Below are 11610 nucleotides of genomic sequence, written 5' to 3' on the forward strand. Positions count from 1 at the left end.
AAACTACAAAACACTACTGCAAGAAACCAAAAGAAATCTACATAAATGGAAAAATGTACCATGCTCATGAATAGGTAGACTCAACATTGTGAAAATGACAATTCTACCTGAGGCAATTTACAAATATAATGCAACACCTATCCAAACACCAACAACACTCTTTAAAGAGATGGCCAAACTTACCATTAATTTTATCTGGAAAGGGATGAGGCCCTGGATAAGTAAAGCACTATTGAAGGGGAAGAATAAAGTTGGAAGACTTGCACTACCTGACCTCAGAACCTGCTATACAGCTACATTGTCAAAACAGCCTGGTACTGGTACAATGAAAGATATATTGACCAATGAAACAGAATTGAAAACACAGATATAAATCCATTCACTTATAGTCACCTGATCTTTGACAAGGGCCCAAAGTCCACCAAATAGGGAAAAGACAGTCTTTTTAACAGTCTTTTTAACAAATGGTGCTGGCAAAACTGGATGTCCATCTGCAAAAAAAAAAAAAAAAAAAATGAAACAGAACCCATACCTCACACCATATACAAAAACTAACTCAAAATGGATCAAAGACCTAAATATAAAGCCAAAAACTGTGACGTTCGTACAAGAAAAAACATGATCAATGCTAGGTCCCTAATACAAGGCATTAACAGGATAGAGACCACAACCAACAACACAAAACCTCCAGACGATAAGCTAGATAGCTGGAATCTTCAAAAAATTAAACACTTATGCTCATCAAAAGACTTCACTAAAAGAGTAAAAAGGGAACCTACGGAGAGAAAAAAATTTTTGGCTATTACAAATCAGACTAACGTCTAATCTTTAAAATCTACAAGAAAATCCAACACCTCTACAACAAAAAGACACATAATCCAATTAAAAAATGGGCAAAGGAAATGAATAGACACTTCACCAAAGAAGACATTCAAGCAGCCAACAGACACATGAGGAAATGCTCATGATCTCTAGCCATCAGAGAAATGCAAATGAAAACTACAGTGAGATACTCTCTCACGCTGGCATTACTGCCAAGAATCAAAAAAAATCAGAAAATAACAAATATTGGAATAGCTGCGGAGAGATGGGAACTCTTATGCACTGCTGGTGAGAATGCAAAATGATACGACCATTTTGGAAAATGATATGATGCTTCCTTAGAAAGCTAGAAATAGAAGTACCACATAATCCATCAATCTCACTCCTAGGAATATATCCTAGAGAAATAAATGTCATCATACAATTAGACATATGTACACCCATGTTCATTGCAGCATTATTCACAATATCAAAAGATGGAAACAACCTAGATGCCCATCAAAAGATGAATGGATAAACTATGGTACGTACACACAATGGAGTATTATGCAAAGATAAAGAACAATGATGAATCTGCAAATCATCTCATAACATGGATGCATCTGGAGGACATTATGCTGAGTGAAATAAGTCAATCACAAAAGGACAAATATTGTATAAGACCACTACTGTAAAAGCTCATGAAAAGATTTACATACAAAAAGAAACAATCTTTGATAGGAGGGAGAGGAGGAGTGGTGATGGAAAAACTCTTAATAGACAATCAGAACCAAAAAAACCAAACCCAGTGCCATCGAGTCGATTCTGACTCATAGCGACCCTATAAGACAGGGTAGAACTGCCCCATAGAGTTTCCAAGGAGCACCTGGCGGATTCGAACTGCTGACCCTTTGGTTATCAGCAGTAGCACTTAACAACTACACCACCAGGGTTTCCCTAATAAAAAAAAATAGACAATAGGTAACCGGTAACTTTAATGAAGAGGAGGGCAGTACACGATACTAGGGAATCCAACACAACCTGTACAAAGCAAGGTCATGGTAGCTCCATAGACACATCCAAACTCTATGAGGGACTGAAATTGTTGGGCTGAGGGCTGTGGGGCCATGTTTTCAGGGAACATCTAGCTCAACTGGCATAACATAGTTTATAAAGAAAACGTTCTACATTCTACTTTGGTGAGTAGCATCTGGGCTCTTAAAATTCTGTGAGTGCCCGTCTAGGACACTCCACTGGTCTCATACCTTTGGGAACAAAGAACAATGAAGAAAACTAAAGATACAAGGGAAAGATTAGTCCAAAGGAGTAATGGACCACATCTACCATGGCTTCCACCAGAATGAGTCCAGTACAACTAGATGGTGCCCGGCTACCACCACTGATTACTCTGAGAGGGATCACAATAGAGGATCCTGGACAGAGCTGGACAAAAATGTAGAACAAAATTCTAATTCAAAAAGGAAGAATAGACTTGCTGTTGTGACAGAGGCTGGAGAAACCCTGAGCATATGGGCTCTGGACACCCTTTCAGCTCAGTAATAAGGCCACCCCTGAGGTTCACCCTTCAGCCAAAGATTGAACAGGCCCACTTTGTAAAGTGTTTTTTTAATTACAGATTCAATTTTATTAATAGATATAGTACAATTCAAATTTTCTATTTTTACTTGTTGCAGTTTTGGAGTCTTGGAGTGTTTTGGTCAAGTAGCTTGGCTATTTAATCCAAAATTTACTAACATAAAGTGATTCAGGATATTCTTTTATTAACCATTTAATGTATGTACTACAGATGCCTGATTTTTAGTTCCCACTAATGTTCGTTACTGAAGTTTTTCCTTATTTTTTCTTTGCCAGTCTTGCTAGGATTTATCAATATTATCTTTTTAAACACCATACTTTGTTGTATGTCTATTAACTTGTAAATGTATGATCTTATCTTAATTTTCATTGTTTACTTTCATAATGTTTACTTTGCTATTCTTTTTTAACTTCTGATTTGAAGTTTAGACCACTGATTTTCAACCTTACTTCTTTTTCAGTTTTATCTAATGCCATTCCTACTCATATTAAGAAATTCATATGTTTTTCTCTACTTATTAATGAATATAAATTATATTCTTAATGCTATTTACATATGGCATAATATTGGATAATTCTTAAAATAATGAAAAACTATTTGACCATATATTATTTGGCAATATTCTACTATACAATGTGGATTAATTTATTTAGAATCTTCGTAGTCCTAGTCATAAGTGATGACCAGTTAGGGAGTCATTACATAATATATTATAGACCATACATGCTGTAGTGTGGAGCCATTAAAAAGATATCATCAAAGTGGTAAACTGTGTGGGAAATTTTCACAAATATGCCTCTTATTAAAAGAAAATATTCATGTCTTAGGAATTCATCTCTTAATGCAGCAGTGGTGAGCTCGTGGTAGGGCATGCAAAGCGAAGCTGAGAGGATGAGTTACCCTAAAAAACACATAGACATGAGTCTTTAATATGACTCATTTTATTTGCTTCTAATCTCTATGCTAATTTATACCCCAGGTACTTTTCTCTAAGCTTGGAACTAAGTTTCATTACCAGAGTCATAACTTTTTCTTTACCATCAGAGGGGAGATCACTTTCAATTACAATTAAAGCAGCAAACTTACGTCTGGTGAAATGATTTTATTTCTCGTCATTATTCCAAATTTAAAAAAAAAGAAACTGAGTTACAATAGGAAAAGTATAAGGAACTGAAACAAATTCTGGCATGCTGTGTAAAGGGCAGAACAGGAAACCATGGTTCAATATGACCACTGTGTTATAAATTCCCTCTCTAGAGAGCCACTCCCCAAAGATGACCTTCACAAAACGGACAAGGTCTGGAAATTTCAGCTGTATGTTTGATTTTGTTTAATCATGAGAAACTATATTCTCTTTGCAACTGTTAAGTTGCCTGTTGCATCTTCTACCTATATAAGCAAGATGACCACAAAAAGCAAGCCCTAAATGATGTCCTTGAGGGATTTACTAATTCTGCAATGTTCTTGCTACTAAAAGCCTCCATAGCACTTCATATGAGGTTTCACACTAATGTGTGGAACACAATTATGTTGAGTTTTTCTGAGATCTGAGGCTAGGGTTTGCACTCTGATGTGGAGGATGACATTCAACTATACAGATATCTATGCTCCCCACCTTGTATCTTCAGGTAAGTGTAAAGTTCTCATGACTCCAACTTCCCTGTTACCATCCTCCCACCCCTGCTATAGCTTTCTATTCTACCAGTGAATATGTGAATTATGAAAGCATTGATTCTCCGAACAAAACCCAAGGTTTTATCTGAAAGCTTATAAAAATGTTATTTCAAAAGTTTACTGTTAAAGAGGCTTGTCTGTTCCCTTTTTGCATTTCTCCTATATATGAGGGAATTCAGACCCTAAGTCAGGGCAAAGTTTTAGGAAATGAATATGGACATACTTTCCTCAATGAAATGTAAAATAATATATTGCATGGTCGTATTACTTTCTATCAATTTTAGGGACTAGGAGGCAAGAAAAGTTTATTTTCCCTTGGATGGCAAAGTTTGAGGGTTAGTCTTTGTGAACATAACCAACTTTGACATTTCTTTTTAAATGATATATGTTTGACTTTAATATCAAATATTTTATATCAACTGTAAACTTAGCTGAAGAACAACATAAAGATTAGGAATTGAATTTGATATAAATGACAATGTTATCCTAGAGCCTGGGTCCTTAATTATGCCAGATTGTCACATTTTGCCTCCAGACACGTTGATAGAATTAGCCCACTTTTCTAGCAAGCTCTTCGTCTTTTACTTACTAATTTGTAGCACTAATTTGGAAATTCCAGATGCTTCCGATTTAGGTTGCAAGTCCTTATGCTATGCAGATACAAAACAAAACAATGGTATCATAATTTTATTTATTTATTGGCTTATTTTTTCAAAGTAGGACCTCATCGTTCTAGAATGTCTGAATGTTAATTTAAAATAGGCATGTGATTTTTTTTCCCTAAAGATTATTTTTTTGCTCTACATCAAACTGCTGTTTTCCAATGTGGATCATGATGTTTAGAGAAAATACCAAGAATAAAATATGTCAGTGAAAAAAAAAAAAATCAGAAACAATTCAAGCACCATACAAAGCTCTTGTCCAAACGACAGTTAGCTCTGAACAGCTAGGAAAGGGATTTAATTATCCTAGGCAAGATTGACCTAGAATAGTGGTTCTCAAGCTTTTTGATTTCAAGATATCTTTATGGTCTTAAAGACTATCAAAGACCCCCAAAAGCTTTTGTTTGTGTGAGTTACAGCTATTAATATTTTCCATTTTGAAAATTAAAATGAGAAAAATAAACATTTATAAATTCACTTAAAAATACAAACAATAAACTGACTTTTTGTTAATAAAATGATGTATTTTTAAGAAAAATAACTACTTTTACCTAAACAATAAAAATTAGAAGAGTTTCATTCTTTTACAGTTTTGCAAATCTCTTTAATGTTTGGCTTAATAGAAGACAAATCAGATTCTCATATCCACTTCTACAATTAGTCTGTGTCTGTTGTGGTATCACACATCATATAGTTTGGAAATGTTCACTTAATAATCATAACAGAATTGAGAGTACAAAAAGGAAATAATACCTCATTATTATTATGGAAATAATAATAATTATTCTGGCAGTCCTGGAAGATTCTCAGACACCACCTGGTGTCTCTAGACCACACTTTGAGAACAACTATTCTAGAATATCAGCTTTGAGTATTTGTTCTTTTTACAAATTCATCTGAGGTTTGAAGACTCACACTCCATGCAAATCATATGGTATCGAAGAGCCTTACTAAATGTTATCCTGTATCTCACATATTAATTTCATTTAAAGGGTTTATTGAGGTGATAATTATGAAGACTACAGTTTCAAAATACTTAAATTGCAAGGTTAAAAGAACCAGTTTAGACAAAACGTTATCAAACAATATTTATCACTAGTACCTGAAATGAAAATGATGGAATTTCTTCTCTATCAGATTACAAAGAGGAGACACATCCATTTTTCTGGGTGTCTTTGCTGATACAAATCCAACGATCAATATCTCTTTGACCTCCTATGCAGTATTCCAAGTATTATAATGCAATGAAAATTTTTTTAGAAATTTATACATGTAGTATTTTTAAGAGGATACTTTAATAAAAAGAAATTTGAGGTGTGAAATTTTCTAATAAATATTCATAATATTTCTCCTTAATATTGGGTTAGAATATATTCTAAAAATAGAGGTAGGGATATAGCCCATATTCAAACACAATAAAGCTAAAATGAATCATTGTGCATATAGTATTTTAAATCTATAAATGCACCTGGATATTGTCCCTAAATCAGTTTGACAGTACATAGAGGTGTACATTATTCAACATAAATCTCTTTAACCTATATGTCAAGAACATGTGTTATCTCCACTGTATTTAGTTCTTATTCATTGACTGATTGATATAAAATTGTAAGTTACAATTTTCAATATCAATTCGCTTTGATTGTAAACCTCAAGACAGCTGAAAAGTGTCTGTTTACTTTGTATTTATTGTGTGCAGAATGTTGTTGCTATTAGGTGTCATTGAGTCAATATTGACTCATAGTGACCCCATGAGACAGAGCAGAACTGTCCCATAGGGTTTTCTAGGATGTAATCTTAATAGGAGCAGATCACCCTATCTTTCTCCCACAGAGCTCCTAGGTGGACTTGAACCACCAACATTTTGTTTAACAGCTGAGTGATTAACTGTTGTGCCATTAAGTCTAGGATAGGACTATAAATATCTGAAAATCATGAAAAAAAGCCTGAATGAGTCATGGCATTATGTTATTGATTGACACACATACTCGTTTGACCCTACTTAAGGCATCTGCTTAATGAAAATTCTATGTAACATCACTTTTAATACAGAAATCTGTTGTCTTTCCAGCTTTAAAATCAAATAAAAATGCTAATGTTAATTGCTCTAGTTCTGTGAGTAAATTCATCCTCTTAGGCTTCCCTTGTACCTGGGAGATTCAAATCCTCCTCTTCTCATTCTTCTCCGGAACATATATCCTGACGTTGATTGGGAACCTATCCATTATCTGCATTGTAAGGTGGGATCATCAACTACAAACTCCCATGTATATCCTGCTGGCCAATTTTTCCTTCCTGGAGATCTGCTTTATAACTTCAACTACCCCCAATATGCTGGCCAACTTTGTCTCTGCAACCAACGCCATTTCCTTCTCTGGCTGCTTCCTCCAGTTCTACTTCTTCTTCTCCATGGGCACCACTGAGACCTTCTTCTTGTCCGTCATGGCCTTGGACAGGTACCTTGCCATTTGCAGGCCCCTGCACTAGCCCTCCATAATGACAGTTCGACGCTGCATCAGAATGGGAGCCTGCTGCTGGGCATGTGGCTTCTTATACTTCCTCTTGCCTGTTTACCTAATCTCTCAGCTCCCATTTTGTTGTCCCAATAAAATCGATCACTTTCTGTGTGACCCAGGACCCCTTATGAAGCTGTCCTGTGTGCCATCTCCTGCCACTGAGGTCATCTGTGCCATGTTTAACCCTGTCCTCATGTTCTCCACCTTCCTCTTCATTATTAGCTCCAATGCCCTGGTGATCAGAGCTGTGCTGAGGGTCCCCTCAGCAGAAGGCCGGCATAAGGCTTTCTCCACATGTAGCTCCCACCTGGCCATGGTATCCCTCTTCTATGGTTCCATCATGATTGTATATGTGAGCCCAACAACAGGCAACCCAGCTGGGATCCAGAAAATTGTGACTTTATTTTATTCTGTGTTGACTCCTCTTTTCAACCCCTTGATCTACAGTCTCCGGAATAAGGAGATGAAGGAGGCACTGAGAAAATTATTCAGAGCTGTGAGGTTTAACCAGAGGCATGGAAGAAATGTTTGAAGAACTTGTGATCAAAACTGAACTAATGCATGGAAAATAAACGATTAAAAGATTGATATTAACTAAATGAGCAAGATATCTTTTTGAAAGGAGGAGAAAGATAGCTATGTATAATAAAATGTTTATAAAGGTAACTGTAAGATCCATTTTTCTGTCCATTTTTATCACCAGAGGAAATTTTATATTAATAGTATTTTGAAAATTAAAAAAGGAAAGAAAAATGATCATTCATCTTGCTGGCATTCAGAGTTAACATCAGTTAATATTTTTCTGTCCCTGTGTACACACGCGTGCATATATACATACAGTTTTCCCTAGGTATCCCCAAGGGATTGGTTCCAGGACCCCCTTGAATATCAAAATCCCCAGATGCTCAAGTCCCTTATGTAAATGGCGTAGTATTGGCATATAACTTACTCACATCCTCCCATATACTTTAAATCATCTCTAGATTACTTGTAATACCTAATATAACGTAAATACTATGTAAATAGTTGCTATACTGTATTGTTTCAGGAATAATGACAAGGGAAAAAATGTCCTTTTTTTTTTTCTCCCAAACATTTTCCATCTGAGGTAGGTTGAATCTGCAGATGCAGAACTCACGGACACAGAGGGTTGACTGTATAAATTATCTATCCTATATATTACATAATTTCTAAAATTTTCACTGATGATTTGAAAGCCAAGCATGCTAAGTTTACAAAACAACATTTAAATATTACTTCTATCAACATTAAAATATAAGACTCAGTCATCTTTCTTATGAAAATTGATTTCTCATAACTTGTATTTCTTCTCACTATCTCATCAAGGTTTACTTAAAAGAATCTTAGTACATCAGTCAGATGGTGACATTATTTTCTTTTACATAATACTTTCACTTCTAAGAATTGTTTTTGAAAAGAGCTCTACTTAGGACAAGACATGCATTGCCTTTTTCTGATATGTTATTTATGCCTAGTGCAGGTTAGGAGATAATACCAAGTAACTCCTAAGTACTGTTGCCAAGACACTAGTATTTCATACTCGTGGATTTTGGGGAGAATGTTCTGCTGAGTATCTTGACCACTTTCCAGATGAATCTTTATTTCACGTGTTTCAGGTAGATGAATAATTCCTTTGAAACCAGTTAATCACTGGTATGTCTTATATCTAACACATTTAAACAAATTAAACGTACCTAAAATTTTCTAAATTACTAAACACAAATTTATACCATTATTTTTCTAATAGCTTTATTGATAGTTTTATTGATATATAATTGACATACAATAAATTCACCTTTTTAAAGTGGTTTCTAGGATATTGACAGGATTATGTAATCATCACCTCATTTAATTCTAGAATATTTTTCTCATGCCCCCCAAAAGATACCAGACCCATTAGCAACCACTCCCCACATGCCCTTTGACCCAGCCTCTGCCAGTCACTCTTCTACTTTCAGTTTCTATGGATTTGCCTATGTTAGGCATTTCATGTAAATGGGGCTGTACAATATGTGGTCTTTTGTAACTAGCTGGTTTCATTTAGTGTAGTGTTTTGAAGGTTGATCTAAGTTGCAGCATGTGTTAATACTCCATTACTTTATACTGCTGGATGTTATCCATTGTATGGATATACCACAATTTTGTTTATCCACTCATCAGTTAATGTACTTTTAGGTGTGTCTACTTCTAGCTATTATTAGTAATGCTGCCATGAATATTTGTGAACAGGTTTTATTTTTGAACATATGTTTTCGAGTCTCATGCATATATAAAAGTGGACTTGCTGGGCCATATGCTAACTCTGAGTTCAGTATTTTAAGGGAACTACCAGTCTGTTTTCCGAAGTGGCTACACCGGTTTAAGAGCACAGCAATATATGTTTTTTTCAATTGCTCCACATCTTCCCCAACATTTGTGATTTTCCATATTTTTAATTGTAGCAATCCTAGTGGGTATGAAGAACTATCTCGTTGTGGATTTGTTTTCCATTTTCATAATAGGAAATGATGTTTAGTGTCTTTTCAAGTGCTTCTTGTCTATTTGTATGTCTTCTTTGAAGAAATATCTACACAAATCCCTTGACAATTTTTTTTGGTTGTAAATTAAATTTTTATTAACTTTCAAATATAAATTTTTGTGTTAACATTCAAATTTTTAAAAATAGCTTTTATTGTGGTTTAAGTGAAAGTTTACAAATCAAGTCAGTCTCTCACATATAAACTTATATACACCTTACTACATACTCCCATTTACACTCCCCCTAATGAGTCAGCCCACTCCCTTCTTCCAGTCTTTCTTTTTGTGACTGTTTTGCCAGTTTCTAACCCCCTCTACCCTCCCATCTCCCCTCTAGACAGGAGATGCCAACACAGTCTCAAGTGTCCACCTGATACAAGTAGCTCACACTCCTCATCAGCATCTCTCTACAACCCATTGTCCAGTTCAATCCATGTCTGATGAGTTGTCTTCGGGAATGGTTCCTGTCCTGGGCCAACAGAAGGTTTGGGCACGATGACCAGCGGGATTCTTCTAGTCTCAGTTAGACCATTAAGTCTGGTCTTTTTATGAGAATTTGGGGTCTGCATCCCACTGTTCTCCTGCTCCCTCAGGAGTTCTCTGTTGTGCTCCCTGTCAGGGCAGTCATCGGTTGTAGCTGGGCACCATCCAGTTCTTCCGGTCTCAGGATGATGTAAGCCTCTAGTTCATGTGGCCCTTTCTGTCTCTGGAACTCCAATTACATGCAAGTTATTCTTCTTGATAGAGTCCCATATGATTGTTAGGATTTCTTCATTTTTTAAATTCTTTTATCTGATTTTTCTTCAACTCTATTGGTGTCAATTGCCTTGTCGTCCCACTCCCCACTCTGCATTCTAGTTGCTCGATTCTGCTCCTCTGACTTCCTATTGAGTTGTCTGATTCTGTAATTTTACTGTTAATCTTTTGGATTTCTGAATGCTGTCTCTCTATGGATTCTTGCAGCTTTTTAATTTTTCCACTATGTTCTTGAATAATCTTTTTGATTTCTTCAACTGCTTTATCAGTATGTTCCTTGGCTTTTTTTTTTTTTTTTTTTGTAGATTGCCTTATTTAATTTCTGAGGTCATCCTTGATGTCTTAAAGTGTTCTGTATATTAGTTTTTTATATTCTGCAACTGGCCATTCTAGGATTGTATCTTCATTTGGGAAAGATTTTGATTCTTTAATTTGGGGAGTTGTAGAAGCAATCATGGTCTGCTTCTTCATGTGGTTTGATATCGACTGCTGTCTCCAAGCCATCTACAAGATACTGTAATGATTTATTTTATATTTGTTCACTGTGTCTTACCTTGTTTTTTTTTCTTTCAATATACCCAGATGGGCTACTAGATTGCGTTGTCTTGATTGTTGTAGCTTTTGAATCACTTGTGTCCTATTACCAGGTGGTTTGGGCTGTCACCAGATATATAAGCCTAAGAGCCCATTCACTATTCTTGAATAGAATCAGCTTAGGTGTTCTGATTTTGGGCCACCAAGTGTGTGGTGTGGACTGTCACCTATTATCTTAGAAGAGTAGTGGTGATAGTTGTGTGCACCAGATTCTAGTAGCAGCAGGAGGTCGCACTCCAGGAGGGGCAGGATGCTAACAGCCTTCTGCCAAGTGCCAGTGAGGTAGGTGTGCCTATATTCCTAAAGCACTTTGGTGAGTGGGCTCTGCAGCTGTAGCTTAGGCACCCAACATTTGTACCTCTAAAGATTGGTAGGCGTCAGTAACCTCAGACCCCTTTGGCAGGTGGCTAGGTAGTTTGGGTGGAGCTTCAGCCTTCAGTTCCCCACTGTGGATGGGTGAGGGCTCTGTTTA

The 11610-nt window shown here is 36.0% G+C and overlaps 1 pseudogene; it reads left to right on the forward strand.

The window, feature by feature from the left end:
* The first annotated feature begins 3977 nt into the window (after nucleotides 1-3977).
* Nucleotides 3978-7782, forward strand: LOC126084444 (olfactory receptor 11H6-like; annotated as a pseudogene).
* The last annotated feature ends 3828 nt before the right edge of the window (nucleotides 7783-11610 follow it).

This window comes from Elephas maximus, chromosome 10 (genome assembly GCF_024166365.1).
Source record: "Elephas maximus indicus isolate mEleMax1 chromosome 10, mEleMax1 primary haplotype, whole genome shotgun sequence".
Classification (NCBI taxonomy): Eukaryota; Metazoa; Chordata; class Mammalia; order Proboscidea; family Elephantidae; genus Elephas; species Elephas maximus.